The sequence below is a fragment of the Puntigrus tetrazona genome, unplaced genomic scaffold (assembly GCF_018831695.1).
Source record: "Puntigrus tetrazona isolate hp1 unplaced genomic scaffold, ASM1883169v1 S000000904, whole genome shotgun sequence".
Taxonomy (NCBI): Eukaryota; Metazoa; Chordata; class Actinopteri; order Cypriniformes; family Cyprinidae; genus Puntigrus; species Puntigrus tetrazona.
The window spans coordinates 3074-15977 of record NW_025048504.1 but is presented as its reverse complement, the minus strand read 5'-3'; the positions used below and the strand labels follow the sequence as shown (position 1 = coordinate 15977).

Here is a 12904-nt window from a genome sequence, read left to right as displayed (position 1 = left end):
AAGAGCATTAGTTAAGTAGTTAAAAACAGTCAAACTATCTTTAAAGAACAGCTACTTTAAAGGCAATTGAATTAAATAAGCAGTAAGGGAAAGCAAAGAGCTGGTCAAACTTTGGCCACACTAAGGGCCAGTGTATTAGATAAGTAGTGAAAAAACTCAAAACTAACAGCACCTGGTATTCCTAGGCAGTCTCCAATCCAAGTACTAACTAGGCCCAACTCTGCTTAGCTTCTAAGATCAGACGAGATCAGGCGTGAACAGGGTGGGATGGCCATAAGCTAAAGCTGCTGCAAAAAGCCCCTATTTTAAGGTGAGGCACACTAAGTGCCATTATACTAGATAAGTAATGAATGAAATACAAAAATACTTCAAAATGAGCTACATTAAAGATAAGAGCATTAGTTAAGTAGTTAAAAACAGTCAAACTCTGTTTAAAGAACAGCTACTTTAAAGGCAATTGAATTAAATAAGCAGTAAGGGAAAGCAAAGAGCTGGTCAAACTTTGGCCACACTAAGGGCCAGTGTATTAGATAAGTAGTGAAAAAACTCAAAACTTACAGCACCTGGTATTCCTAGAAAGTCTCCCATCAAAGTACTAACTAGGCCCAACTCTGCTTAGCTTCTGAGATCAGACGAGATCAGGCGTGAACAGGTGGGATGGCCGTAAGCTAAAGCTGCTGTAAAAAGCCCCATATTTTAAGGTGAGGCACACTAAGTGCCATTATACTAGATAAGTAATGAATGAAATACAAAAAAATACTTCAAAATGAGCTACATTAAAGATAAGAGCATTAGTTAAGTAGTTAAAAACAGTCAAACTCTGTTTAAAGAACAGCTACTTTAAAGGCAATTGAATTAAATAAGCAGTAAGGGAAAGCAAAGAGCTGGTCAAACTTTGGCCACACTAAGGGCCAGTGTATTAGATAAGTAGTGAAAAAACTCAAAAACTTACAGCACCTGGTATTCCTAGGCAGTCACCCATCCAAGTACTAACTAGGCCCAACTCTGCTTAGCTTCTGAGATCAGACGAGATCAGGCGTGAACAGGGTGGGATGGCCGTAAGCAAAAGCTGCTGCAAAAAGCCCCCTATTTTAAGGTGAGGCACACTAAGTGCCATTATACTAGATAAGTAATGAATGAAATACAAAAAAATACTTCAAAATGAGCTACATTAAAGATAAGAGCGTTAGTTAAGTAGTTAAAAACAGTCAAACAATTTTTAAAGAACAGCTACTTTAAAGGCAATTGAATTAAATAAGCAGTAAGGGAAAGCAAAGAGCTGGTCAAACTTTGGCCACACTAACGGCCAGTCTATTAGATAAGTAGTGAAAAAACTCAAAAACTTACAGCACCTGTTACTCCTAGGCAGTCTCCCATCCAAGTACTAACTAGGCCCAACTCTGCTTAGCTTCTGAGTTCAGACGAGATCAGGCGTGAACAGGGTGGTATGGCCGTTAGCGAAAGCTGCTGCAAAAAGCCCCCTATTTTAAGGTGAGGCACACTAAGTGCCATTATACTAGATAAGTAATGAATGAAATACAAAAAAATACTTCAAAATGAGCTACATTAAAGATAAGAGCATTAGTTAAGTAGTTAAAAACAGTCAAACTATCTTTAAAGAACAGCTACTTTAAAGGCAATTGAATTAAATAAGCAGTAAGGGAAAGCAAAGAGCTGGTCAAACTTTGGCCACACTAAGGGCCAGTGTATTAGATAAGTAGTGAAAAAACTCAAAAACTAACAGCACCTGGTATTCCTAGGCAGTCTCCAATCCAAGTACTAACTAGGCCCAACTCTGCTTAGCTTCTAAGATCAGACGCAGATCAGGCGTGAACAGGGTGGGATGGCCATAAGCCAAAGCTGCTGTAAAAAGCCCCTATTTTAAGGTGAGGCACACTAAGTGCCATTATACTAGATAAGTAATGAATGAAATACAAAAAATACTTCAAAATGAGCTACATTAAAGATAAGAGCATTAGTTAAGTAGTTAAAAACAGTCAAACTCTGTTTAAAGAACAGCTACTTTAAAGGCAATTGAATTAAATAAGCAGTAAGGGAAAGCAAAGAGCTGGTCAAACTTTGGCCACACTAAGGGCCAGTGTATTAGATAAGTAGTGAAAAACTCAAAAACTTACAGCACCTGGTATTCCTAGAAAGTCTCCCATCAAAGTACTAACTAGGCCCAACTCTGCTTAGCTTCTGAGATCAGACGAGATCAGGCGTGAACAGGGTGGGATGGCCGTAAGCTAAAGCTGCTGCTAAAAGCCCCCTATTTTAAGGTGAGGCACACTAAGGGCCATTATACTAGATAAGTAATGAATGAAATACAAAAAATTACTTCAAAATGAGCTACATTAAAGATAAGAGCATTAGTTAAGTAGTTAAAAACAGTCAAACTCTGTTTAAAGAACAGCTACTTTAAAGGCAATTGAATTAAATAAGCAGTAAGGGAAAGCAAAGAGCTGGTCAAACTTTGGCCACACTAAGGGCCAGTGTATTAGATAAGTAGTGAAAAACTCAAAAACTTACAGCACCTGGTATTCCTAGGCAGTCTCCCATCCAAGTACTAACTAGGCCCAACTCTGCTTAGCTTCTGAGATGAGACGAGATCAGGCGTGAACAGGGTGGTATGGCCGTGAGCTAAAGCTGCTGCAAAAGCCCCTATTTTAAGGTGAGGCACACTAAGTGCCATTATACTAGATAAGTAATGAATGAAATACAAAAAAATACTTCAAAATGAGCTACATTAAAGATAAGAGCATTAGTTAAGTAGTTAAAAACAGTCAAACTATCTTTAAAGAACAGCTACTTTAAAGGCAATTGAATTAAATAAGCAGTAAGGGAAAGCAAAGAGCTGGTCAAACTTTGGCCCACACTAAGGGCCAGTGTATTAGATAAGTAGTGAAAAAACTCAAAAACTTACAGCACCTGGTATTCCTAGGCAGTCTCCCATCCAAGTACTAACTAGGCCCAACTCTGCTTAGCTTCTGAGATCAGACGAGATCAGGCGTGAACAGGTGGGATGGCCGTAAGCTAAAGCTGCTGCAAAAGCCCCTATTTTAAGGTGAGGCACACTAAGTGCCATTATACTAGATAAGTAATGAATGAAATACAAAAAATACTTCAAAATGAGCTACATTAAAGATAAGAGCATTATTTAAGTAGTTAAAAACAGTCAAACTCTGTTTAAAGAACAGCTACTTTAAAGGCAATTGAATTAAATAAGCAGTAAGGGAAAGCAAAGAGCTGGTCAAACTTTTTGGTCACACTAAGGGCCAGTGTATTAGATAAGTAGTGAAAAAACTCAAAAACTTACAGCACCTGGTATTCCTAGGCAGTCACCCATCCAAGTACTAACTAGGCCCAACTCTGCTTAGCTTCTGAGATCAGACGAGATCAGGCGTGAACAGGGTGGGATGGCCGTAAGCAAAAGCTGCTGCAAAAAGCCCCCTATTTTAAGGTGAGGCACACTAAGTGCCATTATACTAGATAAGTAATGAATGAAATACAAAAAAATACTTCAAAATGAGCTACATTAAAGATAAGAGCGTTAGTTAAGTAGTTAAAAACAGTCAAACAATTTTTAAAGAACAGCTACTTTAAAGGCAATTGAATTAAATAAGCAGTAAGGGAAAGCAAAGAGCTGGTCAAACTTTGGCCACACTAAGGGCCAGTGTATTAGATAAGTAGTGAAAAAACTCAAAAACTTACAGCACCTGTTACTCCTAGGCAGTCTCCCATCCAAGTACTAACTAGGCCCAACTCTGCTTAGCTTCTGAGTTCAGACGAGATCAGGCGTGAAAAGGGTGGTATGGCCGTTAGAAGTAAAGCTGCTGCAAAAGCCCCTATTTTAAGGTGAGGCACACTAAGTGCCATTATACTAGATAAGTAATGAATGAAATACAAAAAAATACTTCAAAATGAGCTACATTAAAGATAAGAGCATTAGTTAAGTAGTTAAAAACAGTCAAACCCTGTTTAAAGAACAGCTACTTTAAAGGCAATTGAATTAAATAAGCAGTAAGGGGGAAAGCAAAGAGCTGGTCAAACTTTGGCCACACTAAGGGCCAGTGTATTAGAAAAGTAGTGAAAAAACTCAAAAACTTACAGCACCTGGTATTTCTAGGCAGTCACCCATCCAAGTACTAACTAGGCCCAACTCTGCTTAGCTTCTGAGATCAGACGAGATCAGGCGTGAACAGGGTGGTATGGCCGCGTTTAAAGCTGCTGCAAAAAGCCCCTATTTTAAGGTGAGGCACACTAAATGCCATTATACTAGATAAGTAATGAATGAAATACAAAAATACTTCCCCAAAATGAGCTACATTAAAGATTAGAGCATTAGTTAAGTAGTTAAAAAACAGTCAAACTCTGTTTAAAGAACAGCTACTTTAAAGGCAATTGAATGAAATAAGCAGTAAGGGGAAAGCAAAGAGCTGGTCAAACTTTGGCCACACTAAGGGCCAGTGTATTAGATAAGTAGTGGAAAAAACTCAAAAACTTACAGCACCTGGTATTCCTAGGCAGTCACCCATCCAAGCACTAACTAGGCTCAACTCTGCTTAGCTTCTGAGATCAGGCGTGAACAGGGTGGTATGGCCGTAAGCTAAAGCTGCTGCAAAAAGCCCCCTATTTTAAGGTGAGGTACACTATGCCATTATACTAGATAAGTAATGAACGAAATACAAAAAAATACTTCAAAATGAGCTACATTAAAGATAAGAGCATTAGTTAAGTAGTTAAAAACAGTCAAACTCTGTTTAAAGAACAGCTACTTTAAAGGCAATTGAATTAAATAAGCAGTAAGGGAAAGCAAAGAGCTGGTCAAACTTTGGCCACACTAAGGGCCAGTGTATTAGATAAGTAGTGAAAAAACTCAAAACTTACAGCACCTGGTATTCCTAGGCAGTCTCCCATCCAAGTACTAACTAGGCCCAACTCTGCTTAGCTTCTGAGATGAGACGAGATCAGGCGTGAACAGGGTGGGATGGCCAGCTTCTAAAGCTGCTGCAAAAAGCCCCCTATTTTAAGGTGAGGCACACTAAGTGCCATTATACTAGATAAATAATGAATGAAATACAAAAATACTTAAAATGAGCTACATTAAAGATAAGAGCATTAGTTAAGTAGTTAAAAACAGTCAAACTCTGTTTAAAAAGAACAGCTACTTTAAAGGCAATTGAATTAAATAAGCAGTAAGGGAAAGCAAAGAGCTGGTCAAACTTTGGCCACACTAAGGGCCAGTGTATTAGATGAGTAGTGAAAAACTCAAAAACTTACAGCACCTGGTATTCCTAGGCAGTCTCCCATCCAAGTACTAACTAGGCCCAACTCTGCTTAGCTTCTGAGATCAGACGAGATCAGGCGTGAACAGGGTGGTATGGCCGTAGTGCTAAAGCTGCTGCAAAAAGCCCCTATTTTAAGGTGAGGCACACTAAGTGCCATTATACTAGATAGGTAATGAATGAAATACAAAAAATACTTCAAAATGAGCTACATTAAAGATAAGAGCATTAGTTAAGTAGTTAAAAACAGTCAAACTCTGTTTAAAAAACAGCTACTTTAAAGGCAATTGAATTAAATAAGCAGTAAGGGGAAAGCAAAGAGCTGGTCAAACTTTGGCCACACTAAGGGCCAGTGTATTAGATAAGTAGTGAAAAACTCAAAAACTTACAGCACCTGGTATTCCTAGGAGTCTCCCATCCAAGTACTAACTAGGCCCAACTCTGCTTAGCTTCTGAGATCAGACGCAGATCAGGCGTGAACAGGGTGGGATGGCCGCAAGTTTAAAGCTGCTGCAAAAAGCCCCCTATTTTAAGGTGAGGCTCACTAAGTGCCATTATACTAGATAAGTAATGAATGAAATACAAAAAATACTTCAAAATGAGCTACATTAAAGATAAGAGCATTAGTTAAGTAGTTAAAAACAGTCAAACTCTGTTTAAAGAACAGCTACTTTAAAGGCAATTGAATTAAATAAGCAGTAAGGGAAAGCAAAAGAGCTGGTCAAACTTTGGCCACACTAAGGGCCAGTGTATTAGATAAGTAGTGAAAAACTCAAAACTTACAGCACCTGGTATTTCTAGGCAGTCTCCCATCCAAGTACTAACTAGGCCTAACTCTGCTTAGCTTCTGAGATCAGACGAGATCAGGCGTGAACAGGGTGGGATGGCCGTAAGCTAAAGCTGCTGCAAAAAAGCCCTATTTTAAGGTGAGGCACACTCAAGTGCCATTATACTAGATAAGTAATGAATGAAATACAAAAAAATACTTCAAAAATGAGCTACATTAAAGATAAGAGCATTAGTTAAGTAGTTAAAAACAGTCAAACTCTGTTTAAAGAACAGCTACTTTAAAGGCAATTGAATTAAATAAGCAGTAAGGGAAAGCAAAGAGCTGGTCAAACTTTGGCCACACTAAGGGCCAGTGTATTAGATAAGTAGTGAAAAACTCAAAACTTACAGCACCTGGAATTCCTAGGCAGTCTCCCATCCAAGTACTAACTAGGCCCAACTCTGCTTAGCTTTGAGATCAGACGAGATCAGGCGTGAACAGGGCGGGGATGGCCGTAAGCAAAAGCTGCTGCAAAAAGCTCCCTATTTTAAGGTGAGGCACACTAAGTGCCATTATACTAGATAAGTAATGAATGAAATACAAAAATACTTCAAAATGAGCTACATTAAAAGATAAGAGCATTAGTTAAGTAGTTAAAAACAGTCAAACTCTGTTTAAAGAACAGCTACTTTAAAGGCAATTGAATTAAATAAGCAGTAAGGGAAAGCAAAGAGCTGGTCAAACTTTGGCCACACTAAGGGCCAGTGTATTAGATGAGTAGTGAAAACTCAAAACTTACAGCACCTGGTATTCCTAGGCAGTCTCCCCATCCAAGTACTAACTAGGGGCCCAACTCTGCTTAGCTTGTGAGATCAGACGAGATCAGGCATGAACAGGGTGGTATGGCCGTAGAAGCTAAAGCTGCTGCAAAAAGCCCCTATTTTAAGGTGAGGTACACTAAGTGCCATTATACTAGATAGGTAATGAATGAAATACAAAAAAAAATACTTCAAAATGAGCTACATTAAAGATAAGAGCATTAGTTAAGTAGTTAAAACAGTCAAACTCTGTTTAAAGAACAGCTACTTTAAAAAGGCAATTGAATTAAATAAGCAGTAAGGGAAAGCAAAGAGCTGGTCAAACTTTGGCCACACTAAGGGCCAGTGTATTAGATAAGTAGTGAAAAAACTCAAAACTTACAGCACCTGGTATTCCTAGGCAGTCTCCCATCCAAGTACTAACTAGGCCCAACTCTGCTTAGCTTCTGAGATCAGGACGAGATCAGGCGTGAACAGGGCGGGATGGCCGCAAGCTAAAGCTGCTGCAAAAAGCCCCTATTTTAAGGTGAGGCACACTAAATTGCCATTATACTAGATAAGTAATGAATGAAATACAAAAAATACTTCAAAATGAGCTACATTAAAGATAAGAGCATTAGTTAAGTAGTTAAAAACAGTCAAACTCTGTTTAAAGAACAGCTACTTTAAAGGCAATTGAATTAAATAAGCAGTAAGGGAAAGCAAAGAGCTGGTCAAACTTTGGCCACACTAAGGGCCAGTGTATTAGATAAGTAGTGAAAAACTCAAAACTTTACAGCACCTGGTATTCCTAGGCAGTCTCCCATCCAAGTACTAAACTAGGCCCAACTCTGCTTAGCTTCTGAGATCAGACGAGATCAGGCGTAAACAGGGTGGGATGGCCTTAAGCGAAAGCTGCTGCAAAAAGCCCCCTATTTTAAGGTGAGGCACACTAAGTGCCATTATACTAGATAAGTAATGAATGAAATACAAAAAATACTTCAAAATGAGCTACATTAAAGATAAGAGCATTAGTTAAGTAGTTAAAAACAGTCAAACTCTGTTTAAAGAACAGCTACTTTAAAGGCAATTGAATTAAATAAGCAGTAAGGGAAAGCAAAGAGCTGGTCAAACTTTGGCCACACTAAGGGCCAGTGTATTAGATAAGTAGTGAAAAAACTCAAAAACTTACAGCACCTGGTATTCCTAGGCAGTCTCCCATCCAAGTACTAACTAGGCCCAACTCTGCTTAGCTTCTGAGATCAGACGAGATCAGGCGTGAACAGGTAGAGGTATGGCCGAAGCTTAAAGCTGCTGCAAAAAGCCCCCTATTTTAAGGGTGAGGTACACTAAGTGCCATTATACTAGATAAGTAATGAAATGAAATACAAAAAAATACTTCAAAATGAGCTACATTAAAGATAAGAGCATTAGTTAAGTAGTTAAAAACAGTCAAACTCTGTTTAAAGAACAGCTACTTTAAAGGCAATTGAATTAAAAAGCAGTAAGGGAAAGCAAAGAGCTGGTCAAACTTTGGCACACTAAGGGCCAGTGTATTAGATAAGTAGTAAAAAACTCAAAAACTTACAGCACCTGGTATTCCTAGGCAGTCTCCCATACAAGTACTAACTAGGCCTAACTCTGCTTAGCTTCTGATATCAGACGAAATCAGGCGTGAACAGGTGGTATGGCCGTGCATTAAAGCTGCTGCATAAAACCCCTATTTTAAAGTGTGAGGCACACTCAAGTGCCATTATACTAGATGAGTAATGAATGAAATACAAAAAAAAAAATACTTTAAAATGAGCTACATTAAAGATAAGAGCATTAGTTAAGTAGTTAAAAAACAGTCAAACTCTGTTTAAAGAACAGCTACTTTAAAGGCAATTGAATTAAATAAGCAGTAAGGGAAAGCAAAGAGGTGGTCAAACTTTGGCCACACTAAGGGCCAGTGTATTAGATAAGTAGTGAAAAACTCAAAACTTACAGCACCTGGTATTCCTAGGCAGTCTCCCATCCAAGTACTAACTAGGCCCAACTCTGCTTAGCTTCTGAGATCAGACGAGATCAGGCGTGAACAGAGTGGTATGGCCGTAAGCGAAAGCTGCTGCAAAAAGCCCCATATTTTAAGGTGAGGGAATACTAAGTGCATTATACTAGATAAGTAATGAATGAAATACAAAAAAATACTTTAAAATGAGCTATTTATTAAAGATAAGATTATTAGTTAAGTAGTTAAAAACAGTCAAACTCTGTTTGAAAGAACAGCTACTTTAAAGGCAATTGAATTAAAAGCAGTAAGGGAAAGCAAGCAAGAGCTGGTCAAACTTTGGCCACACTAAGGGCCAGTGTATTAAGATGGGTAGTGAAAAAACTCAAAAACTACAGCACCTGGTATTCTAGGCAGTCTCCCATACAAGTACTAACTAGGCCCAACTCTGCTTAGCTTCTGATATAAGACAGAAATCAGGCGTGAACAGGGTGGTATGGCCGTAAGCGTAAAGCTGCTGCATAAAGCCCCTATTTTAAGGTGAGGGCACACTAAGTGACATTATACTAGATGAGTAATGAATGAAATACAAAAAAAATACTTTAAAATGAGCTATATTAAAGATAAGAGCATTAGTTAAGTAGTTAAAAACAGTCAAACTCTGTTTAAAGAACAGCTACTTTAAAGGCAATTGAATTAAATAAGCAGTAAGGAAAGCAAAGAGCTGGTCAAACTTTCAGCCACACTTAGGGGCCAGTGTATTAGATGAGTAGTGAAAAACTCAAAACTTACAGCACCTGGTATTCCCCCATCCAAGAGTACTAACTAGGCCCAACTCTGCTTAGCTTCTAGAGATCAGACGTGGAACAGGGTGGTATGGCCAGCAAGAAAACATAAAAAGCCCCTATTTTAAGGTGAGGCACACTAAGTGCCATTATACTAGATAAGTTAATGAATGAAATACAAAAAAATACTTCAAAATGAGCATACATTAAAGATACAAGAGTATTTAAGTTAAGTAGTTAAAAACAGTCAAACTATTTTGAAGAACAGCTCACTTTAAAGGCAATTGAATTAAATAAGCAGCAAGGGAAAGCAAAGAGCTGGTCAAACTTTGGCCACTCATGGCTGTGTATTAGATAATTAGTGAAAAACTCGGAAACTTACAGAACCTGCAGCATTCCTAGGGCGGTCTCCCCATCCAAGTACTAACTAGGCCCAACTCTGCTTAGCTTCTGAGATCAGACGAGATCAGGCGTGAACAGGTGGGATGGCCGTAGTTAAAGCTGCTGCAAAAAGCTTCCTATTTTAAGGTGAGGCACACTATGCCATTATACTAGATAAGTAATGAATGAAATACAAAAATACTTCAAAATGAGCTACATTAAAGATAAGAGCATTAGTTAAGTAGTTAAAACAGTCAAACTCTCTTTAAAGAACAACTACTTTAAAGGCAATTGAATTAAATAAACAGTAAGGGAAAGCAAAGAGCTGGTCAAACTTTGGCCACACTATGGGCCAGTGTATTAGATAAGCAGTAGAAAAACTCAAAAACTTACAGCACCTGGTATTCCCTAGGCAGTCTCCCATCCAAGTACTAACTAGGCCCAACTCTGCTTAGCTTCTGAGATCAGATGAGATCAGGCGTGAACAGTGTGGGGATGGCGAAGCGAAAGCTGCTGCAAAGCCCCCTATTTTAAGGTGAGGCACACTAAGTGCCATTATACTAGATAAGTAATGAATGAAATACAAAAAATACTTAAAAAATGAGCTACATTAAAGATAAGAGCATTAGTTAAGTAGTTAAAAACAGTCAAAACTCTGTTTAAAGAACAGCTACTTAAAGGCAATTGAATTAAATAAGCAGTAAAGGAAAGCAAAGAGCTTGTCAAACTTTGGCCACACTAAGGGCCAGTGTATTAGATAAGCAGTGAAAAACTCAAAAACTTACAGCACCTGAGTGATTCCCTAGGTAGTCCTCCCATCCAAGTACTAACTAGGCCCAACTCTGCTTAGCTTCTGAGATCAGACGTAGATCAGGCGTGAACAGGTGATGGCCGTGAAGTTTGAAGCTGCTGCAAAAAGCCCCCTATTTTAAGGTGAGGCACACTAAGTGCCATTATACTAGATAAGTAAATGAATGAAATACAAAAAAATACTTCAAAATGAGCTACATTAAAGATAAGAGCATTAGTTAAGTAGTTAAAAACAGTCAAACTCTGTTTGAAAGAACAGCCACTTTAAAGGCAATTGAATTAAATAAACAGTAAGTGGGAAAGCAAAGAGCTGGTCAAACTTTGAACCACACTAAGGGCCAAAGTGTATTAGATAAGCAGTGAAAAACTCAAAACTTACAGCACCTGGTTGTCCTAGGCAGTCTCCCATCCAAGTACTAACTAGGCCCAACTCTGCTTTAGCTTCTGAGATCAGATGAGATCAGGCGTGAACAGGGTAGGATGACCGTGAAGCGAAAAGCTGCTGCAAAAAGCCCCCTATTTTAAGGTGAGGTACACTAATGCCATTAGTTATACTAGATAAGTAATGAATGAAATACAAAAAATACTTCAAAATGAGCTACATTAAAGATAAGATGCATTAGTTAAAGTAGTTAAAACAGTCAAACTCTGTTTAAAGAACAGCTACTTTAAAGGCAAATTGAATTAAATAAGCAGTAAGGGAAAGCAAAGAGCTGGTCAAACTTTTGGCCACACTCAAGGGCCAGTGTATTAGATGAGCAGTGAAAAACTCAAAAACTTACAGCACCTGGTATTCCTAGGCAGTCTCCCATCCAGTGCTAACTCAGGCTCCAACTCTGCTTAGCTTCTGAGATCAGGCGTGAACAGGGTGGTATGGCCAGTAAGCAGAAAGCTGCTGCAAAAAGCCCCTATTTTTAAGGGTGAGGCACACTAAATTGCCATTATACTAGATAAGTAATGAATGAAATACAAAAAATACTTCAAAATGAGCTACATTAAAGATAAGAGCATTAGTTAAGTAGTTAAAAACAGTCAAACTCTGTATAAAGAACAGCTACTTTATAGGCAATTGAATTAAATAAGCAGTAAGGGAAAGTTGAAAGAGTTGGTCAAACTTTTGGCCACACTAAGGCCAGTGTATTAGATAAGTAAGTGAAAAACTCAAAACTTACAGCACCTGGTATTCCTAGGCAGTCTCCCATCCAAGTACTAACTAGGCCCAACTCTGTTTAGCTTCTGAGATCAGACGAGATCAGGCGTATGGAACAGGGTGAGATGGCCGTCAGAAGCAAAAACTGCTACAAAAAGCTCCCTATTTTACAAGGTGAGGCACACTCAATTGCCATTATACTAGATAAGTAATGAATGAAATACAAAAATACTACAAAAATGAGCTACATTAAAGATAAGAGCATTAGTTAAGTAGTTAAAAACAGTCAAAATCTATTTAAAGAATAATCTACTTTAGCAATTGAATTAAATAAGCAGTAAGGGAAAGCAAAGAGCTGGTCAAACCTTGGCCACACTAAGGGCCAGTGTATTAGATAAGCAGGAAAAAAACTCAAAAACTTAGCAGCACCTGCAGCATGACCTAGGCAGTCTCCCATCCAAGTACTAACTAGGCCCAACTCTGCTTAGCTTCTGAGATCAGACGAAGATCAGGCGTGAACAGGTGGGATGGCCGTGAAGTCAAAACTGCTACAAAAGCCCCTATTTTAAGGTGAGGCACACTATGCCATTATACTAGATAAGTAATGAATGAAATACAAAAATACTACAAAATGAGCTACATTAAAGATAAGAGCATTAGTTAAGAGTTAAAAACAGTCAAACTCTGTTTTAAAGAACAGCTACTTTAAAGGGCAATTGAATTAAATAAGCAGTAAGGGGAAAGCAAAGAGCTGGTCAAACTTTGGGCCACTAAAGGCCAGTGTATTAGATAAGTAGTGAAAACTCAAAACTTACAGCACCTGGTATTATTCCTAGGCAGTCTCCCCATCAGCCAAGTACTAACTAGGCCCAACTCTTGCTTAGCTTCTGAGATCACTTCCAGATCAGGCGTGAACAGGGTGGGATGGCCGTGGCTA

The 12904-nt window shown here is 38.5% G+C and overlaps 1 non-coding gene and 21 pseudogenes across 1 annotated transcript; all 22 read right to left on the bottom strand.

The window, feature by feature from the left end:
- Positions 1 to 160: 160 nt before the first annotated feature.
- LOC122335856 lies at positions 161 to 279 on the bottom strand (annotated as a pseudogene).
- A 272-nt stretch (positions 280 to 551) lies between these two features.
- LOC122335852 lies at positions 552 to 669 on the bottom strand (annotated as a pseudogene).
- Positions 670 to 945: 276 nt separating this feature from the next.
- On the bottom strand, positions 946 to 1064 carry LOC122335830 (annotated as a pseudogene).
- A 276-nt stretch (positions 1065 to 1340) lies between these two features.
- On the bottom strand, positions 1341 to 1459 carry LOC122335838 (annotated as a pseudogene).
- Positions 1460 to 1735: 276 nt separating this feature from the next.
- Positions 1736 to 1855, bottom strand: LOC122335865 (annotated as a pseudogene).
- A 273-nt stretch (positions 1856 to 2128) lies between these two features.
- Positions 2129 to 2247, bottom strand: LOC122335834 (annotated as a pseudogene).
- Positions 2248 to 2522: 275 nt separating this feature from the next.
- LOC122335853 lies at positions 2523 to 2641 on the bottom strand (annotated as a pseudogene).
- A 275-nt stretch (positions 2642 to 2916) lies between these two features.
- LOC122335849 lies at positions 2917 to 3034 on the bottom strand (annotated as a pseudogene).
- A 275-nt stretch (positions 3035 to 3309) lies between these two features.
- Positions 3310 to 3428, bottom strand: LOC122335829 (annotated as a pseudogene).
- Positions 3429 to 3704: 276 nt separating this feature from the next.
- LOC122335845 lies at positions 3705 to 3823 on the bottom strand (annotated as a pseudogene).
- A 278-nt stretch (positions 3824 to 4101) lies between these two features.
- On the bottom strand, positions 4102 to 4220 carry LOC122335855 (annotated as a pseudogene).
- A 278-nt stretch (positions 4221 to 4498) lies between these two features.
- On the bottom strand, positions 4499 to 4607 carry LOC122335871 (annotated as a pseudogene).
- A 666-nt stretch (positions 4608 to 5273) lies between these two features.
- On the bottom strand, positions 5274 to 5391 carry LOC122335844 (annotated as a pseudogene).
- Positions 5392 to 5667: 276 nt separating this feature from the next.
- LOC122335857 lies at positions 5668 to 5786 on the bottom strand (annotated as a pseudogene).
- Positions 5787 to 6061: 275 nt separating this feature from the next.
- Positions 6062 to 6180, bottom strand: LOC122335850 (annotated as a pseudogene).
- A 275-nt stretch (positions 6181 to 6455) lies between these two features.
- On the bottom strand, positions 6456 to 6574 carry LOC122335864 (annotated as a pseudogene).
- Positions 6575 to 7247: 673 nt separating this feature from the next.
- Positions 7248 to 7367, bottom strand: LOC122335839 (annotated as a pseudogene).
- Positions 7368 to 7641: 274 nt separating this feature from the next.
- Positions 7642 to 7761, bottom strand: LOC122335860 (annotated as a pseudogene).
- A 275-nt stretch (positions 7762 to 8036) lies between these two features.
- Positions 8037 to 8157, bottom strand: LOC122335859 (annotated as a pseudogene).
- Positions 8158 to 8831: 674 nt separating this feature from the next.
- Positions 8832 to 8950, bottom strand: LOC122335828. The gene has a single exon (XR_006249010.1). It is a non-coding gene; the product is annotated as a 5S ribosomal RNA (ribosomal RNA).
- A 2239-nt stretch (positions 8951 to 11189) lies between these two features.
- LOC122335872 lies at positions 11190 to 11309 on the bottom strand (annotated as a pseudogene).
- Positions 11310 to 11982: 673 nt separating this feature from the next.
- Positions 11983 to 12104, bottom strand: LOC122335861 (annotated as a pseudogene).
- Between the last annotated feature and the right edge of the window lie 800 nt (positions 12105 to 12904).